This window comes from Delphinapterus leucas, unplaced genomic scaffold (genome assembly GCF_059928025.1).
Source record: "Delphinapterus leucas isolate spDelLeu-1000000601 "Yukka" unplaced genomic scaffold, BTC_Dleu_Yukka2 spDelLeu_asBTCV2_sq40, whole genome shotgun sequence".
Classification (NCBI taxonomy): Eukaryota; Metazoa; Chordata; class Mammalia; order Artiodactyla; family Monodontidae; genus Delphinapterus; species Delphinapterus leucas.
This window is the reverse complement of record NW_028322249.1, coordinates 2,762,399-2,783,388: the sequence shown is the minus strand read 5'-3', so window position 1 is coordinate 2,783,388 and position 20,990 is coordinate 2,762,399. Positions and strand designations below refer to the sequence as shown.

The 20,990-nt window shown below is 34.9% G+C and overlaps 1 protein-coding gene and 2 pseudogenes across 1 annotated transcript in view; 1 reads left to right on the top strand and 2 right to left on the bottom strand.

Moving 5' to 3' along the window:
- The window catches only part of LOC149743958 (uncharacterized), a 167,444-nt gene that overhangs the window by 130,852 nt on the left and 15,602 nt on the right, over positions 1-20,990 (top strand). The window lies entirely within an intron of this gene.
- Positions 179-5,477, bottom strand: LOC149743960 (casein kinase II subunit beta-like; annotated as a pseudogene).
- Positions 12,516-16,978, bottom strand: LOC149743959 (T-box transcription factor T pseudogene; annotated as a pseudogene).

The window sequence follows — 20,990 nt, the reverse complement described above, 5'->3', positions numbered from 1 at the left end:
AAGCCAGGAGCACTATAGAGAGATTGTTTGGGTGGAATTACCAAATACACTTACTTACATTAAATTAATATCAATAGTAGTCAATACACTTTGATCATTTTCTATATATAGTAGTATACTTTATGTGGCTTATGTTATTAATCTATGAGGAGTCACTCAATGATTGTCAACGTCACAAATTAATAAATTGAGTTTAATACAGATTAGGTATCTTTTCTCAAGATTATGAAACTAGAAAGCATCAGAATAAGAGTTTTCAAACCCTTATTTAGCAAGGCAGTATATACTTCCGAATGCATATGATTAAGAAACAAGTTATCTCATACTTTATGTATATGTTATTTGATACTAAGAGACTCAGTCAGTCCTTCTGAGGGTACAGGTAACGGTAAACGCTTTTTCTTTCCACCCAAAAGCTTCAGATAAAATGTTTTTCAGTGAATTGACTGTAAATAAAATTTTAATTTTATCTTAACAATATGCTAGAAAGATAGTTTTAAAAGTTTTTCATAATTCAAGATGATTTATATAATTTATATAATGTTCACATTAATTAAAACATGGTAACTGGGGTATACGTATGGATAATTAGAGTAAGTTGGTAAACTAAATATTCTGTCTAACATAGATTATAAATTTGAGTGGACAAGAAAAATATGTTGCAATATCCATTTGAGCAACAGCAGCTTCTTAGCACAAACACCATGCTTAATATAACTATCCCTAGATATAAGTGAAAAATATCAATTATCACAGTTTTGCTTTTTGCTTTTTTTAGTAAACAAAAGAGATATTAAGTTTCAGAATGATGAGCTCAACTTTCTTATTCCATGTGTCATTAGGATGTGGTATATAAATATTCTCCAACTTTGCTCTATATCTTCACAACAAAGTGCAATGATAAACTAATGCTTTGCAATCTGAAAATTCCATTTGTCACTTTTTTCCTCTAAGGGTGTCAGATTGAAAAACCTTTCTGATTTATGATCTGTGCTTCAATTACAGTTGAATTCAAGACTACATGAAAGAACTTGGTGCTGACAGTATTCAGTTTTCACATGGATATGGTTTTCCAAGACACCATAGTTTTCTGTTCCTTGTCCTTACTCATCTGTCTACTTGCCTCTTAGATTAAATATTTTCAACAAATATGCTTATTTGAAAGGGTCTTGTTTGAATTTTAATGTTATTATTTTGCTGCCCCATTTATACCTTATACTTAAATAAATTGCTACTCCCCACTGCTGTAGCTTGTTACAAAGTCTCCATTGTGGATTACAAAAATGTTTCATAATATCTGACCCTGAGGTGGCTAACATGATTCCAACACAGTATCTACAGGATAAATCCAAGCACCTCAAGGATAGATAGGTGTAGAAAGATCAAGTTAACAAAAACTAACACTTATAATATGAAAAAAAAAACTAGAACAACATGCAGTGCTTAACAAATAATATACTGAGAAGAATATGAATATTACAATGTCTATATTTGTTGTCACTCACATAGAAGTATGGTGTTATCATTAGTCATTGAATTAGCCTAGCTAGATTTTGATGGCTAAGAACACTCTCCAAATAGGCATCTTGATTTTTTCCACTGAGATGGGATTGGAATTTCAGTTCTCCAACTAAGAGATGTTTTATATCAACCCAACTTGACATAATTAGCCAATTCTCAATTTAATGTGTCATCCAATCTCTCCCCACTGATGTTCATAAATTTTGTATACACTCTGATTTCATTGGATTATTCATTATTTTTGACTTGACTCTCTATTCCAAGGGAAAAATAAAAGGTTTTGTAGTACATTATAGTAGTTGCTAGATCATATACCTAAATTTTAGCTTCTTTTCACATTTATAATCATAAATCTATTAAATTAATTTCCAGAACATTTTGAAATATAGCTGGATTGAGATACACATTCTTGTCATGTTTAGATACGTCTGTTGGTACTTATGCTTTCTTTGAATTTTATTAAACATTGAATTGATTTTATCAAGTATAAAAATATATTCTCTCTTAAGATTTAATTGCTATTTACTAGTGATATTTGAGATTTGCTTTTTTTAAAATAACGCAAGTCAGTCTGTGGTTTGACACAGTAAAGTCCATTTCAACTTATAGCCCAGAACTATTTAAATAATATGAGAATTCGTTGATTTTAGGTATATGAAAATTTCCTTTCTAAAGACCTGTGATTCTTGTACCTTTCAACATGGTAGTTTTTGTAGATCTTTTAAAAAATTTCTTCATTATTATGGTACTATTCAGTATTCTTCTCATATATTCATCAATGATGCTAATGTATCTTAATATAAATAATCAATTTTATTTAGTAATTAAATAAATTACCATAGAATTATTTTTAAAATACCTTATGATTTTACAACATTTATATTAGGAGTCATCAAGCTCTAAGATATTTTTCCTGAAGAGATCTGGCAAGATTTTATATAAATTTTGAGTAAATGCTTATTTTTGCCTTTTTTCTACTTTATTTCATATTCACACCACAATAATGACTCTTCTAATTTAAAATATAAACCATAGAGATTTCCTTAAAGGTGGCAGGGGAGGACTGGAACTGTCAAAGACAGAGTGACAGGTGGGGTTGGGAATAAGTGAACGGTCTTGACAGACTCAAAGTTGCTGGCAGCTTGGAACTGCACCTGGTAGGACAGTGGATGGATCTTGCAACTGTACACTTTGGACATAAACTGGTTAGTGGGCTGCTTGGGCCGGCATTCAGCATGCACCATGAAGAGCAATGTGAGGGAAACTGGTACCCAAGTAGGGGCCTTCTGTGTGGTGCTGTCTCGATGGTGTCTTAGGTGTGGAATTGTCCATGCACTTGGGGCAGTAGAGCTTCACCAGGGCCTCACCTGGGGTGTCAGAAAGGCTATTGGAAAGCATTGGCTTGTTCTCACAGTGCACATGGGGCAGTAGCCGAACTCTCCCTGCTGGTACTTTTCCAACATCTGGGTGGTGCCATGGTTTGTGAGGATATAGGTGGTCTGGGTGAACCCATACAGCATCTTGGCTGACTGCTTAATCAGGGTTCTCTGGTTGGGGTTGTCTTCGAGCTCTTCATCAGGCTCCAGGTCCAAGATCATGTCTAGAGCTTGTCTACAGTGAGGCACCTGCTCATTGAGTTGACTGAGATTAAATTTGTCCTGGATGGAGTCTTCATCCACTTCACAGAAGAATTCATAGTCATGGAGCCCACAGAACCAGTATAAATAACACTTCCTGATGTTTAAATCATTTTTTTTTAATTTGTCATTTATTTTTCCTTACTGATTTCCTGATGCTTCTTTGTCTCTGTAATTTTGCTTTCTTGAGTGATCATAAAAGTCTTTGAAAGTTAGGGGTCTTTTTTTTCTTTTGTTTTGCAAAGCATGTCATGATTAAAATGTGTTTCTACTTATTTTAATGAATTAATAAAAATATGGGAATGATATTTTTAATTTCTATGTACTTTTAAGTGTTTATTGAACATAGTATCGGTAAAGACTAGTAACCACATCAAAAGAGTTCAGCTCAATGGATTGATTTCACATGTCAGAAGATACCTGCTTAGTCAGACTCAGATCAAAAACAGAATACCAATAACCTAGCACATTCTCATCTCAGTAAAAACTGTTCCAGTTAACTGCTCTCATGACTTCTAAAACCAGAGATTCGTCCTGTCTTTTTTTGTACTTAGTATTGATAAATTATGCATTATGCACATTATAGACGATCAATTCCCATTGTGTGAGTATTCCACAATTTTCACGGCTTCTCCTATGAGTGGATATTTATGTGGGTAGCACCCAGTTTGGGCTTACAAATAATGCTATAATGAATATTCTAGTGCATGCCTTTCAGTGAACTTATGAATGCATTCCTGTTGGGTTTAGGTATATATATAGGAGTGGAGCTGATTATCTTTGGAACTGTGTATCTTCAGCTTTTGTAAATACTGCAGTTTTTCGAACTGTCCTTATGCTTGAGGTTTTTTTTTTTCTATTGATACCAATTTTTTTTAGTACATCTTTATTGGAGTATAATTGCTTCACAATACCATGTTTCTGTTGCACAACAAAGCAAATCAGCCGTATGCATACACATGTCCCCATGTCCCCTCCCTCTTAAGCCTCCCTCCCATCCTCCCTATCCCACCCTTCTAGGTCACCTCAAAGCACCGAGCTGATCTCCCTGTGCTATGCTGCTTCTTCCCACCAGCCAACTGTTTTACATTCGGGAGTGTATATACATCAATGCTACTCTCACTTTGCCCCAGCTTCCCCCTCCCACCCCACGTCATCAAGTCCATTTTCTATGTCTACCTCTTTATTCCTGCCCTGCAACTAGGTTCATCAGTACTATTTTTTTTTAGATTCCATATATATGCATTAACATATGGTGACATACTTCACTCTGTATGACAGACTCTAGGTCCACCCACCTCACTACAAATAACTCAATTTAGTTCCTTTTTATGGCTGAGTAATATTCCATTGTATATATGTGCCACATCTTCTTTATCCATTCCTCTGTTGATGGACACTTAGGTTGGTTCCATGTCCTGGCTATTGTAAATAGTGCTGCAATGAACATTGGGGTGCATGTCTCTTTTTGAATTATGGTTCTCTCAGAGTATATGCCCAATAGTGGGATTGCTAGGTCATATGGTAGTTCTTTTTTTAGTTCTTTAAGGACTCTCCATACTGTTTTCCATAGTTGTTGGATCAATTTACATTCCCACCAACAGTGCAGGAGGGCTCCCTTTTCACCACACCCTTTCCAGCATTCATTGTTTCTAGACTTTTTGATAATGGCCATTCTGACTGGCGTGAGGTGATACCTCACTGTAGTTTTGATTTGCATTTCTCTAATAATTAGTGATGTTGAGCATCTTTTCATGTGCCTTTTGGCCAACTGTATGTCTTCCTTGGTGAAATGTCTATTTAGGTCTTCTGCCCACTTTTTAACTGGATTGCTTGCTTGTTTGATATTGAGCTGCATGAGCTATTTGTATATTTTGGAGATTAATCCTTTGTCTGTTGTTTTATTTGCAAATATTTTCTCCCATTCGGAGGGTTGTCTTTTTGTCTTGTTTATGGTTTCCTTTGCTGTGCAAAAGCTTTTAAGTTTAATTAAGTCCCATTTGTTTATTTTTGGTTTTATTTCTGTTACTCTAGGAGGTGGGTCAAAAAAGTTCTTCCTGTGGTTTATGTCAGAGTGTTTTTCCTATGTTTTCCTCCAAAAGTTTTATAGTGTCTGGTCTTACATTTAAGTCATTAATCCATTTGGAGTTTATTTTTGTGTATGGTGTTAGGTAGTGTTCTAATTTCATTCTTTTACATGTAGTTCTCCAGTTTTCCCAGCACCACTTATTGAAGAGGCTGTCTTTTCTCCATTGTATGTTCTTGCCTCCTTTGTCATAAAACAGGTGTCCATATGTGCATGGATTTACCTCTGGTCATTCTGTCCTGTACCATTGATCTATATTTGTTTTTGTGCCAGTACCTTACTGTCTTGATTACTGTAGCTTTGTGGTATAGTTTGAAGTCAGGGAGCCTAATTCCTCCAACTCCATTTTTTTTTCTCAAGCTTGCTTTGGCTATTTGGGGTCTTTTGTGTTTCCATATGAATTGTAAGATTTTTTGTTCCAATTCTGTGAAGAATGCCATTGGTAGTTTGATAGGGATTACACTGAATCTGTAGATGGTTTAGGCTATATCGTCATTTTCACAATATTGATTCTTCCAATCCAAGAACATGGTATATTTCTCCAACTGTTTTTTGTCATCTTTGGTTTCTTTCATCAGTGTTTTACAGTTTTCTGAGTACAAGTCTTTTGCCTCCTTAGGCAGGTTTATTCCTAGGTATTTTATTCTTTTTGCTGCAGTGGTAAATGGGAGTGTTTCCTTAATTTCTCTTTCTGATTTTTTGTTGGTGGTGTGTAGGAATGCCAGAGATTTCTGTGCATTAATTTTGTATCCTGCAACTTTATCAAACTCATTGATTAGTTCTAGTAGTTTTCTGGTGGTATCTTTAGGATTTTCTATGTATAGCATCATGTTATCAGCAAAGAGTGACGGTTTTAATCCTTATTTTTCCAGTTTGTATTTCTTTTTTTTCTCTGATTGCCATGGCTAGGACTTCCAAAACTATGATGAATAAGAGTGGCAAGAGTGGACATCCTTCTCTTGTTCATGATCCTAGTGGAAATGCTTTCAGCTTTTCACCATTGAGTATGATGCTTGCTGTGGGTTTGTCATATATGGACTTTATTATGTTGAGGTAGGTTCCCTCTATGCCCACTTTCTGGAGGGTTTTTATAATAAATTGGTGTTGAATTTTGTCAGAAGCTTTTTCTGCATCTACTGAGATGATCATATTGTTTTTATTCCTTAAATTGTTAATGTGGTGTATCACATTGATTGATCTGCATATATTGAAGAATCCTTGCATCCCTGGGATAAATCCCACTTGATCATGGTGTGTGATCCTTTTAATGTGCTGTTGGATTCTGTTTGCTAGTGTTTTGTTCAGGATTTTTACATCTCTGCTCATCAGTGATATTGGCCTGTAGTTTTCATTTTTTGTGATACCTTTTTCTGGTTTTGGTATCAGGGTGCTGGTGGCTTCGTATAATGAATTTGGGAGTGTTTCTCCCTCAGCAATTTTTTGGAAGAGTTTGAGAAGGATTGGTGTTTGCTCTTCTCTAAATGTGCTCTTCTCTAAATGTTTGATAGAATTCACCTGAGAAGCCATCTTGTCCTGGACATTTTTTTGTTGGAAGATTTTTAATTATGGTTTCAATTTCATTACTTGTCATAGGTCTATTCATATTTTCTAATTCTTCCTGGTTCAGTCTTGGAAAATTGTACCTTTCAAAGAATTTGTCCATTTCTTCACGGTTGTCCATTTTATTGGCATATGGTTGTTTGTAGTAGTCTCTTATAATCCTTTGTATTTCTGCAGTGTCAGTTGTGATTTCTCCTTTTTCATTTCTAATTTTATTGATTTGTGTCCCCTCCCTCTTTTTCTTGATGATTCTGTCTAAGGGTTTATCAATTTTGTTTATCTTCTCAAAGAACCAGCTTTTAGTTTTATTGATCTTTGCTATTGTTTTCTTCATTTCTATTTCATTTATTTCTGCTCTGATCTTTCTTTCTTTCCTTCCTCAGACTTTGGGTTTTCTTTGCTCTTCTTTCTTTAGTTGTCTTAAAAGTAACATTAGATTGTTTATGTGAGATTTTTCTTGTTTCTTGAGGTGAGATTGAATTGCTGTAAACTTCCCTCTTAGAACTGCTTTTGCTGTGATGCATAGGTTTTGGGTCATTGTGTTTTCATTGTCATTTGTTTCTATGTATTTTTTTATTTCTTCTTTGATTTCTTCAGTGATCTCTTGGTTATTTAGGAGCGCAGTGTTTAACTTCCATGTTTTTTTGTGGTTTTTACAGGTTTTTTCCTGTAATTGATTTCCAATCTCATAGTGTTGTGGTCAGAAAAAATGCTTAATAGGTTTCAATTTTCTTAAATTTACCGAGGCTTGATTTGTGACCCAAGATGTGATCTATCCTGGAGAATGTTCCATGAGCACTTGAGAATAAAGTGTATTCCATCACTTTTGGGTGGAATGTTCTATAAATATCAATTAGATCTATGTGGTCTATTATGTCATTTAAAGTTTGTGTTTCCTTATTAATTTTCTGTCTGGATAATCTGTCCATTGGTGTAAGTGAGGTGTTAAAGTCCCCTACTATTATTTTGTTACTGTTGATTTTTCCTTTCATGGTTGATAGCATTTGCCTTATGTATTGAAGTGCTCCTATGTTGGGTGCATAAACATTTATAATTGTTATATCTTCTTTTTGGACTGATCCTTTGATTATTATGGAATGTCCCTCCTTATCTCTTGGAACAGTCTTTATTTTAAAGTCTATTTTATCTGATACAAGTATTGCTACTCCAGCTTTCTTTTGATTTCCATTTGCATGGAATATCTATTTCCATCCCTTCACTTTCAGTCTGTATGTGTCCCTAGGACTGAATTGGGTCTCTTGTAGGCAGCATATATATGGGTCTTTTTTTGTATCCATTCAGCCAGTCCGTGTCCTTTGGTTGCAGCATTTAGTTTATTTACTTTCAAGGTTATTATTGATATGTATGTTCCTATTACCATTTTCTTAATTGTTTTCGGTTTGTTTTTGTGGGTCTTTTTCTTCTCTTTGTGTTTCCTGCTTAGGGAAGTTTCTTTAGCATTTGTTGTAAACTGTTTTCATGGTGCTGAATTCCCTTAGCTTTGGTTTGTCTGAAAAGCTTTTGACTTCTCCATCAAACCTGAATTAAATCCTTGCTGGGTACAGTAATCTTGGTTGTAGGTTTTTTTCTTTCATCACTTTAAGTATATCCTGCCACTCCCTTCTGGCTTGCAGGGTTTCCACTGAAAAATCAGCTGATAACCTTACGGGGATTCCTTTGTATATTATTTTTTTGTTTTTCTCTTGCTGTTTTAATATTTTTCTTTGCATTTAATTTTTGTTAATTTGATGAATATGTGTACTGGTGTATTTTTCCTAGGTTTTATCCTGTATTGGGACGCTCTGTGCTTCCCGGATTTGGGTGACTCTTTCCTTTCCCACGTTAAGGAAGTTTTCCACTATAATCTCTTCAAATATTTTCTCAGACCATTTGTTTTTCTCTTCTTCTTCTGGGACGCCTATAATTTGAATGTTGGTGCATTTAGTATTGTCCCAGTGGTCTCTGAGATTGTCTTCAATTCTTTTCATTCTTTTTTTCTTTATTTTTCTCCTCAGCAGTTATTTCCACCATTTTGCCTTCCAGCTCACTTATTCATTCTTCTGCTTCCGCTATTCTTTTACTGATTCCTTCTAGTGTGTTTTTCATTTCAGTTATTGTGTTGTTCATCTCTGTTTGTTTGTTCTTTAGTTCTTCTAGGTCTTTGTTAAACACTTCTTGTATTTTCTCAATCCGTGCTTCCATTCTATTTCTGAGATTCTGAATCATCTTTGCTATCATTACTCTGAATTCTTTTTCAGGTAGATTGCCTATTTCCTTTTCATTTACTTGGTCTTGTAGGTTTTTACCTTGCTCCTTCAACTGTGACATATTTTTCTGCCATCTCATTTTTTTTTTTTTTAATGAGTAGGTTGTGTTCCTGTTTTACTGGTTGTTTGGCCTGAGGCTTCCAACACTAGAGTTTGTAGGCTATTGAGTAGAGATGGTCTTTGTGCTGAGATGAGGACCTCTGGGAGACCTCACTCTGAAGAATATTCCCTGGAGTCTGAGGTTCTCTGTTAGTCCAGTGGTTCAGACTCAGAGCTCCCATTGCAAGAGCTTCCGCCCGACCCTGAGGTCATGAATCAAGATCCCACAAGCCATGTTGGGCAGCAAAAAAAAGAAAAAAACAAAGAACAGTAACAAAGTAAAAATAAAATTAGACTAGGAAACTAACAGATTTATTAGAAAAAATGTAAAAATAAAAATATATATGAATCAACAACTGGAATGTACATCAGTACCCTGTAGCAAAAAAGAGGAGGAGGGAAAAGGAAAAAAAAAAAGGTGGGGGAGGGAAGGCCTTGGCTGTGGAGAGCAATGCCTAAGTAAGGGTGAGGTTTGGGTGGTGTATGGGGCCAATGCTCAGGACCCACAAGGCTGGAAAACGTCCTGAGGGCTGTGGGGGGTGGGGCTTATACTCAAGGAACAGTAGGAACCCAGGCGTGCCACCCGCCCCTGGTCTCAGAGGGTAGGGGACCTCACCTGGGAGCCCAGCAGGGGCAGAGCAAATGCCCTCCTCTCCTCTCCTGCTCCTCTGGTCTGGGGTCTGGGAGGGTCCCTCCTGCCTGCCTCTCTGATCTCCCAGGCCTCTCTCCTATGTCCCCAGGACCAATACGGTAGGGGGAAAAGGGGGCCTTGGAGGTCAGGGGACCAGCCTGTGGTCTCAGCAGGCTCCCTGTGCCCAAGTGAGTAGGGTAATCACCCTCTGCTCCTCTCCTGATCCTCCTGGATGGCCCCTCCTATCTGCCACTCCTGATCTCCCCAGCCTCCCTCCTATGTCCTCAGGACCCATGTGGCCTGGATGGGGCTTTGAGGGGAGGGGGAATTGGCTTGGGAACTCAGCAGGCTCCCCGGCCCGAGGGACGCCAATCCTGTCTGGGCTCCACTTCTCCCCCATCGGTCTGCCTACATCCTACTCGTTCACTCTGAGGTTCCTCCTGTCTCCTTGGGGGTCAGAGTCCCCTACCAGTGGCTGACAGGCACCCTAGTTGTGGGGAGAAGCTAACTCTGCGTGTTCCCACACCGCCATCTTGACTCCTCCCCTGTGCTTGAGTTTTGAGGTACATAATTTACTTTGATATTTATAAGAAATCTGAAAACTCAGCTTTTATTTTCCTATTTACACAAACTTTCAGAAATGTGTGTTTTAACTTCAAAATATTTTATCACATTTTGTTATAATTACTAGTTTTATAACATTGTGGCAAGAAAATGTGATGTAAACCCTTATAATTTATCTGTTTTCAAGTGTGTTGCAATTTATTTTAAAATGTCCAAAGTATGTTGGAAAAATAGGAGGCAGAAAGTGGATAGAGTGAGAACATAGTTACATAGAAAGAACAGTCTACAGTTTAGTAGATAAACGACCTCAATTTCCTTTTTCTATTATCTTCTTGTTATGTTGAAATTTTTTCCTTTTTCATACTATCATTGATTTCTTATTAACTTCTTTTTTACCTTCTTATCATTTTTTTCTAACACTCAATGGTTTCAGACTAATCATATCCCTAATTTAGACTGGTATATTTGTAAATATCAATTGACATTTCTTTCATTCTTCATCACTTTTTAAATAGTTTTTGTGTATAATTATTTTTTTTAACATTTTTATCAAACATTTGGGTAATTTGTTTCTCTCTGAATACATGTAGTTATCACATCTTTAAAACTCAGACTTTATACTTTGCTTTTGATTCAGGAATTTAACCAAAAAAAGAATTATTGCTGTGACATTTATAATCATATTAATGTTTCTTGTTGTCTTAGGGCCTCTAGTGTGGCTGTAATTTTTAGATTTTGTTTTTTACTTTCTTAGCAGTATTTTTTAATCTCACCTAAACCCATTTTTGCCTCATTATTCCTTTTTCATTCCAGCCTGTTCTTCCCATCTAATTAGTTATTGCTGTTTTATAGACATTATGTATTTTTATGTGATTATGACAACAAAAGTTTTCCTGAAATTCCTCCTAGGTCATTGAGTGTTTTTTTGACACATATGTACTGGGCTCCTATTTTCCAAAAATGATTCTAGGTCTTGGGGACTGATCAACTAGCAAGGAAAACTTGAGTTCTTGCACTTGAGGAACTTGAATTCTGGCAGGGGCAAGGGAGGCAATCAATAAAATATTTGGAAAATAAAAGAATAAACATAGTAGATAAAAATTCATGTTATGAAAAAAATCTAACAGGCCAAGAGTTTTCATAGTACATTGGGGCAGTTGATGTGGAGTGGTCAGGCGTGGCCTCTGTGAGGAATGAAATTGAAGGAGTAAGCCAGGCGATTATGTGGGGAAAGCCATTTCCAGACAAAGAAATATCCTGTGCAAAAGACTTAAGTCAGGTCTAGTACAAAATACATCTTCTCACCATTGGAAAAATATTACTTTCATGTACATTTGCATCTTTACACTGTCAAAGTATCATTATTTAGTTTAATACAGTCTTTGCTCCAATTATCACAAACAAATGTAGAAATGCATTATCTCTTCTTTGGATGAACTTAATCTGGATACTTTATCAGAATATTTTAAGGTATATCATGAGCTACAATTTGTTAATATAAAACTTAAAGAGCCAGTTAAAAAATATGAAGTTGATTTTTTTATCATTAATTTAGAACAATTTTACATGCTTCCAATTAATTTAGAGATTACCAAAAAAAGGGCATTTAAAAAGCATTTGATCTTCAGAAAACCTTTACTAAGTAATTATAAGCTCTTAAGATCACTTTCCTTTAGGGCTTCCCTGGTGGCACAGTGGTTGAGAGTCCGCCTGCCGATGCAGGGGACACATGTTCGTGCCACGGTCCGGGAAGATCCCACATGCCGCGGAGTGGCTAGGCCCGTAAGCCATGGCCGATGAACCTGCGTGTCCAGAGCCTGTGCTCCACAACGGGAGAAGCTGCAACAGTGAGAGGCCTGCGTACTGCCAAAAAAAAAAAAATCACTCTCCTTTGAAAAGGGAAGCATGTGTTCTTTTGTTTTTCATTCTGGGCAAAAGAAGTTTGCTCAATATTTTCCAAAATAAATATTTCTAGATGCACAGTAAGTTAGCAAAAGACGAGAATATGAGCTATGTAAATTTTGAAAATTTTAGTGGATTATGTTTGTCACTAATTTCTAGTACTGACTCCTCTCACTAGATCTTTTTAGAACTGTATTTAGTTTTTTGCTGTTGTTGTTTCTTTTTTTTTTTTTTTTGCATATTGCCTTTATTTTGCAGAAAATGTTTTGCTCATTGTCTTTGGCTATTTTTTTCAGAAGAAAAATATTGCCATTGTATGTTTAACAATACAAGAGGCAATTACATATGCTCAAAATAAACGCATTCTATTGGGCAGAACAGTGAAATTTCCATTTCAGTTAAAGTCTGTTGTCCTCAACTATGAATTTATTATTTTGTCCCTAACAGCTTAACTATAAGTATGATAGCTGTCACAAAAGGGACCTGAAAACTACTCTGAAGAAACAAGAAATGCAATTGAAAGTATGCTTTTTATTTCACTAAATAAGACGAGTTGAGTTTATTAATTCTAGTGTGTCAAATCTTCTATATTCTGTAAGAGACACAAACAAATAAGTTTCTGGATCTTAGCAAACAAAATTTTATTATGATCAAGTAATGGTGATTTAATAGTCCAACTGAGTTTTGTTTCCATACTTAAATTCATCTGTAGCATACAAACACAACATAGGACTACACTTGTGTTGCAGATGATGGGTGGGGTTATTTTTTTGATGAACAACAGAACATATATTGCTTTTCATATTTTAAAGTGAAGTTAATAAGATTTTTTTTTCTTTCTTGACCTATGAGACTGTCATTTTGTACCTAGATCAAATCCTGAGTAAAAGTGGTAGACATAAAAAAAAAATAGTGTATATTTTAAGGAAAGGCTTTGGTTTACATGGAAGGTGGTGACAGGGATATCCATGAGGTTATGAGGCCAAGGTGTGATATTGGCTGTCAGGAATATCTGTGGCCAGGACATGGTTCTTATAGAGTGAGAATCCTGAGGAGAAGGGACCTGAGATTATTTGGGTAAGATAGTGTTCACTGGGAAGGACTGGACTCCCAGCCCATTAGGTAGCTATGCTGTCTGAGACCCTGGTGTGAAGGTGCTCTGCTAGCTGACCACAGGTTGGGGTACTGATGCAGTCCTGTTGTGCTCAGGAGTAACATGATAGTATGTACACACATGCTGAGGCTGGGCTAAGTTCATGGGATCAGATCATGGACAACTTGCAAATGAATTGTCAGAATAGGTTGGAGAATTTTTCCAATGAGTGTATGGGCTAAGTATGAGCTTGTCCAAGTGGGGAGGAGTCCTAGGCACAGCTTTGAGGACAGGGACAGGGATGTGTGAACTGTGGTTCCTCAGCATAGAGCATTTTTCACAGCCATGGGTGGAGAAAAGTGAGACAGGACCTCCAAACTGAGGATGGGGGTTGACAGCAGATAGGAGGAACTGAGTCCGGGGATAAGCTACTTCCATTAGTAATACCCAGGTTGCTGTTTGTCTCTGGGTTCTTCCATCTTATCTTTGTGATCCCTGCTTCTTTTTGCATCACAGCAAGCCCTTGCAAATGAGTTGTATTTAGTTTTAAGAGCTGTAATCTCTTTCTGGTAAGCCTTGACAGATATGCATTGAGTCTTGAGAATGCCGTGGCTGGTAGTCATCCCCTGTAGACCCTCAACTCATACTATATGAATTTAGAGCTTTTATTTATGTAAGAAGTTTCATATGCACATATGAATTGGACTGACCCCCCAGGCACCCACTCTCTGTTCACACACTTCCAGAAGTGGTTGCTCTCCATCACAAAATCCAAGATAAAACAACACATGGTGTTCGGGTCCAGGCCAGCCATACTCAATTTCAGCACTGGGAACATCCTCCTGCTGTTATTGGTGACCATCACCTGGTTGGTGAGCTCTCTGAAGTGCAGCCATATCTAACTTTTCTTGGTTGACACTGGGGTCACCCTTCTCCCTGCCAGCCTGTAGCTCTCACTTCAAGGAGCTCAGCTGGTGGTCCACTCTATTGCAGGCTATTCTACAAGTTCCGGACGCCGAGGGAGATTGTCCTCTTGCTGACCCTTCCTCATGGCCCTCCAACCCAGACTTACTTACCCAAGAGCCATATTTAACTCTTTTCAACAGCCACTCTTCCAAGAAAAGGAGCAGCAAAGGTCCACAGTTCCCAGGCAGAGACCTGTGAGGAGAAGACTTGAAGGTAGGGGAGGGGCAGAGGGGTGAAGAAAGAGGATATTCCCCTTGAACTCCTGCAAGTCATGACTAAAGTAGCTCTTTGTGGCATTGGATTTGCTTTAAACAATTAAAAATCAGACTATTGACTAGCACACAAATATTTATAAAATATACAAATAAAACTATTGATATCTTTGAAGCCCATTTTTAAACAAAAGGAACATTTTTAAATGTGCCAGGATATAAATTATGGGTACCTCAGGATTATTATAACTTTTCTATAATATTTTATTAGATCTTTATGGTGTTTTTAAAAATGTTGGCCACTGATATTTGAAATTTGATAGGTATTTATAAAGTTTCCTCAAAGGATTCTTATGACAGCTAAATTTTTTGACTATTTAGACAGACACTTTTGGCTAGCTACTCGGTAAAGTACCACATGCTGTGATTATTACTTTTTGTGCTTTCCAAGTCAACACCCAGATGCCTGTGAACCTGACCTGCACAGAGTAGTTATTTTGGTTCTTTAAACTGCCTGCCAGACGGTTGCAGTAGCTTTTTCATATGGGCAGATGGCCACTTCAGAACAAATCAAAATATAATATTTGGTCTCTGAACTTACTTTTGAATTCAAATCTTTGAATATGAATGCTAACTCAGATTGAATTTTGGGTTTGACTAATTGTTTTGATGTTCTTAGGCAGTTTTCATGAAACATATTTGATCAAATAACTTAATATGGACTTCACTTCTTATTAGTTGTATAATGTCCCTTCTGGTGTGTTAAATGCAATAAAAATTTGAGCATATATACTAATATGTAGTTCCTACCCAGCATATGATGAACAAAATATGTATTAACAAGAGACATCAATCCATTTCTGAGGTTATGCACGTAGTTTACTGCTGAAATGCGGTAAAACTTTAAAATTTGTAATTTCTGGTCAGAGTTTATGAGAAACATGAATATGAGCAAAATAGGTAAATTTAGTGTTTTTTTAACAAGGTAGGTATGGCACAGACTTCAAACTATAACACAGATTTCAAGCAAACAAGGGTAATTACATTGATTTAAGCAGTTCTTTCCCATTTATTCATATTTTTTTTGTCTTAATTCAGACCTAGCTTAATTCACCCCTCCCTCCCTCCCTCCCTCCCTCCTTTCCTCCCTCTCTCCCTTCCTTCCTTCCTTCCTTCCTTCCTGCCTTCCTTCCTTCCTTCCATCCTTCCTTCCCTTTCTTCTGTTCTGCCTTTCTTTCTCCTATCTCTTTAAACTGCAGTCCTGAGTAAAATGGATGGTTTCAGATTAACCTAATTAATTACAACTAAATAGCCACTTATGTCATTAACCCAGGATACTTCCCTGGGCTACTCAGATCGAAATGTAGGTTTCATATTTTCAATGGAACAATGTTTGTTAGAAAATATATTTCATATTATAATCTTTATAATGAGAAAAATGCTAATTAAAACCAAAACCATTAGTCACCTGTAAGATTTGAAATATATGAAAAGTTTGATAACACTCTGTTGGTGAGGCTAAGGAGGAAAAAGCAGTCTAATATTTTGTTTTTCAAAATGTAAAATGGGACAACATCCATGGAGAAGATTTTATCAATATCTAACAAAATCATAGCTGTATTTGGCCTTTGATCTATCAATCCCTCTTCCAGGAATCTGTTCCAAAGATCCAAAAGTACACTGACATTAGTTTGAAATGACATGTATCAAATGTTCTTCAATGTAACATTATTGGTACTAGTAACAAAATTCAAATCACCCTCAAAATCCAAAATTCTAACACCAAAATCCAACAGTTATATAAACTGCAATATATCTACACAGTGGATTACTATGTACTTGCGCAAAGCAGTTGGGAAGATCTCTACAAAATGGATTAAATGGATTATATATTGTATATTTTGGAGTATAAATTGTTAAGTGATAAAAGGAAGTTGCAGAAAACTGTGTATGTAGTATGTCACCTTTTGTGTAAGATACCCTCCCTTCCTTCCTTCCTTCTTTCCATCCTTCCTTCCACCCCTTTCTCCCTCTTTCATCTCTGTTTCTTTTCTTTATTATTTCACAGTTTGTGCTTTTTTTTTATATTTGCAAAAATAAATAAGGGAAGGAGAGAAGAAAAACTCATAAAAATTGTTCCCTATAAGGTAACTGTCTCTCCATTCTTAAAAGTGAGACGTTGAAATCGTCTACTATTATTGCACTTCTGTCTATTTTTCTAGTCAATTCTGTCAGTGTTTGTTTTATATATTTAGGTGCTCTGATGTTGCATGAATATATATTTGTAATTGTTATATCTTCCTGGTGATTTGACCTTTTATCATTATATAATGTCCTACTTTGTTTTTGTGATAGTTTTTTGTTCAAATTGACAATAAATTTTAAGCATAATTAACTGTCATTAGCACAAATTCATGAACTGTACCTTCGCTTTTCTCATTTTTTGAAACCTTATATTTATAATCATAGTTATTTATATTTGATAAATAAAATTATTTATAAAGAATTCAAGTTATAAGTAAATGGAAATGTATCATTCAATTTTTGTTTTCTTGCTAGTGGAGGACATTAAGCAAAACTAAGATTTTTAATTCATAAATATGGTAATAAAATTGAACATGTATTTAAAGTATTGAAATAGTATAACTGAAGAATAAAAGAAACATTATAATAAATGCTTTATTATCATTAATGTTAAATTCTTTTGATTACTGATTTTAATTGAAGATTTTAAAAATACACTATAAAAAATAAAAATACATTATAAATATATTTGCATTATAAATCTATATTTAAAACTTGTAAATGTTGATAGAACTAATTGTCCTGTTGAATAATGGAACAGAGTTCCTCACCTAATTATTTAATTTTTATGATCCTTGTGAAATAACAGTTAACTATTTGAAACGTGCTATTCATTTTTGTATGTGTTTTACAGAAAGAAATTGTATTCTGTCATAGCTTACATTTCTAAATTCAAAAAGGCAAATATTTCAAGACCTTTATTATCTTGATCATTTTGACACATTTAAAAATCATCCAATTTTAACAAAGATGTCCTTACCAGGAAATGGTAAGTTCTACTGACAAGTTAAAACAAATGATCAATTATTATTTTTAATTATATTTGTTGCTGGGAAAAAGAAATTGTAGAAAACTAGTCAGAGAAGAAGGATTATATCCTTTAATTTGTAATAAATTGATTTGTAAAGACGGGTGATGTGATGCCTAGCTGTGAAAATAAGTAACATGACAAGTAAATATTAAAGCCATGGAAGTGATCTAAAAATACCTGGATAATTATTGCAGATTATATAAATGTGGGTTTCTGGGGTAGGATTGGAGGTACCAGCCACTTTCCACTGGAAACAAAGCTTCAGTGACTTATATTCTATTGCCAGAAGAACTGGGGAATTTAAACATAGAAATAGAGTAATTGGATGATTTATTTCATAAGCATACATTTTTAAATGTTGCTGATGACTTTTCTTGAAAGTAAAGCCAGAAGGATTTTAAGATTCTTAACTGTAAATATTAGAAATGATTATTATAATACTTTCCATGATAAAATTATTTGAAACTTACTCTTGTATATTCCCAATGAAAGGTGATTCTTATTTTTTATTGTGGCTAATTTAATGAAATAATATTTTATACAAAACACAATTTTCCTAACTTGGAAATTATAATTAAGAACACATTTGAGTTTTGAGTGTTGTCATTTAGACTGTGGGCATTATCAGAGCACAATAATCCACTTGGTGAAAATTTAGTCTAGTTGAAGGCCAATTATTTTACTTCCTTGTAATTCACATGATATGTCCTTGCAAATAGAAGCAGCCGCTAGCCAAGTAACTAGGGAGAAACGAAGAGCCTTGGGTGGGTGATATTTCAAATTCAACAGTATAAAGCAAAGAAAAATAACACATTTTAACACATAAAAAATGCTAGAAAAAATGTTTACATGCATGATTCTAGTTTGGTAATTGCGTCTATTCTAAATTTTTTCATATCAATTCAACAATAAGCACCTTCGTATCATATAAATCACTATCACTTATAAGTAAGTAGGTTGTAGTTTTAAAGTATTTGGTTTTATCAAGTAATATATGCTCATTAAAAAAAATCACATGTTAAAGAATGTTTTATATTAAATATCAACAGAGTCAGATCACTTCTTCACTTCTAAGTCTACTCTCCAGACAAGTTCTTCACAATTGTTTATATTTTGGTTATTTCCCTTCTCAAACAATATATATTTTCTGAATTTATTAATATCAGATAACATTTATTATTCCCCCAATATCAAATATAAATATTTAACTCACTCAGGTCCTCTTCTCCAACTGTTTTAGTCAATTATGTTATTGTTTTGGTTTTTCTGTCAATTATCTTTAGTATAAACAATGTAATTAAACTCAATCATTTTTCTATAGTCCTTTAATTCAGTTTTCATACTTTATATGACAATTTTAATGCCCTTGTTTCTCTACCCAATATTCTTCACAATCTGCTTTGTGTAAGTTACATTTTTATCATAGCTCTTGGATTTTCATTCCATCCTTAAACATAGCATCTTCTTTCCGTGGCCTGAAGATTGACTCAAAATTGAAAGTAAATAAACAATATTTTCATCATTATGGTTGCAATTGAGCAATAAAATACCAATTATCTTCCCATCTTTAGGAGTTCAAATCCAAATGCCCCTTGAGGGAGAATGTTAGGCTGAAAGGATTTCCTCAGTTGGTAAAAAATCATTTAAAATTATATTTGGAAAATAATTTCCATCCTCAGTTTCTGTCATTTTTGGAGGTTATATTGGCCATTTAAAAATTGCATGTACTGCTTTTATTCTCAACATTTTTCAGTTCTAAATCATGCTTATCATTATGTTCTACTACCTTTATTTCTAAAAAGTACCTGTAATGATCTCCACTGGAATTTTATTACCTTCTCTGTTGGGTTTTCTCTTTGTTTTTCTTTTATCATAACTTTCTTTTGCTTAATTTACATATTAGTTTCTTTTCTTCCCTTAAGCTCATAATGAAAGATCTTCATAAACTCTGAAGTTAGCAAATAACATTCTGAGTCCTAAGCACTATAGTTTTGATTTTATAGCTTAGGAATTTCTTTAATCTCCTAAAAATGAAATATTTACATATATATAGACAGTATGTGTTCCCCCAGCTGATTGGTAAATAGGACTCTCTTCTATTTAGGTCTGAACTCAAGTGGGGTATTATAGGATGAGAGGCTACACACAGTAATCTCTTTTTTTCACCTGATCATAGCAGTCTGCCTTGCTGTTGATGGCACAAGCACCAAACTGACAAAGGCTTTACTATGAATCAACATTCAGACTATTGATCTTATTTAGGATTTAAATGTTTTATTTAAATTTTTTAAAAAGTTTCATTTTGAAGTAATTGTAGATTCATTAGCAGTAATAAGAAATAATGCAGAGGGGTCTCATGTACTCATTTCCCAGTTTCTCTCAATGGTGACATCTTAGATTATAGTACAATATCACAACCAGAATACTAATTTTTATGTAAGATGTGTGACAAGTCAAGGCCCAGTTTTTTTTAACCTATCAGATTACTCTAGTACCATTGGTTTAAAAGGCTATCTTTTCTCCATTGAATTGTTCCTTTCACTTTTGTCAAAACTCATTTGGGCATATTTGTGAGTTTATTTCTGAATTTTCTGTTCTCTTCTATTGGCCTATGTGTCTATTCCTCCACTCACACCACACAGTCTTGATTAGTAAATATAGTATAAGGATGAATTGGGAGATTGGGATTGACATATATACACTATTGATACTACATATAAAATGGATAACTAATGAGAACCTACTGTATAGCACAGGGAACTCTACTCAGTGCTCTGTGGTGACCTAAATGGGAAGGAAATCCAAAAAAGAGAGGATATATGTATACGTATAGCTGATTCACTTTGCTGTACAGTAGAAACTAACAAAATATTGTAAAGTGACTATACTCCAAAATAAATAAATAAAGCAGTAATAAAAAAAAGATAAAGATAAAAAATAAGGCTTAAAATTGGGTAGACTGGCTTCTTCTACTATATTCTTCATTTTCCAAATTCTTTTTGTTCTTCTAGTTCCTTTGTTCTTTTCCATATATATTTTTAAATAATCTGGTCTATACAAAAATTCTTGCTGATGTTTTGATGAGAATAGTTTTAAAGTTATATATCAATTTTGGCATAATTGAAATCCTTACTGTTATGAGCTAAATTGACTCTCCCCAAAATTTATGTGTAGAAGTCTTAACCCCCCAGACTTAACAATATGATAATGTGACTATATTTGGGATATGGTCTTTAAAGAGGTATTTAAATTAAAATGAGGTAATTAAGATGGGCTCTAATCCAACCTGATTTGCAATTAGGACAGACACACATAGAGGAAGACTCTGAAGGTACAG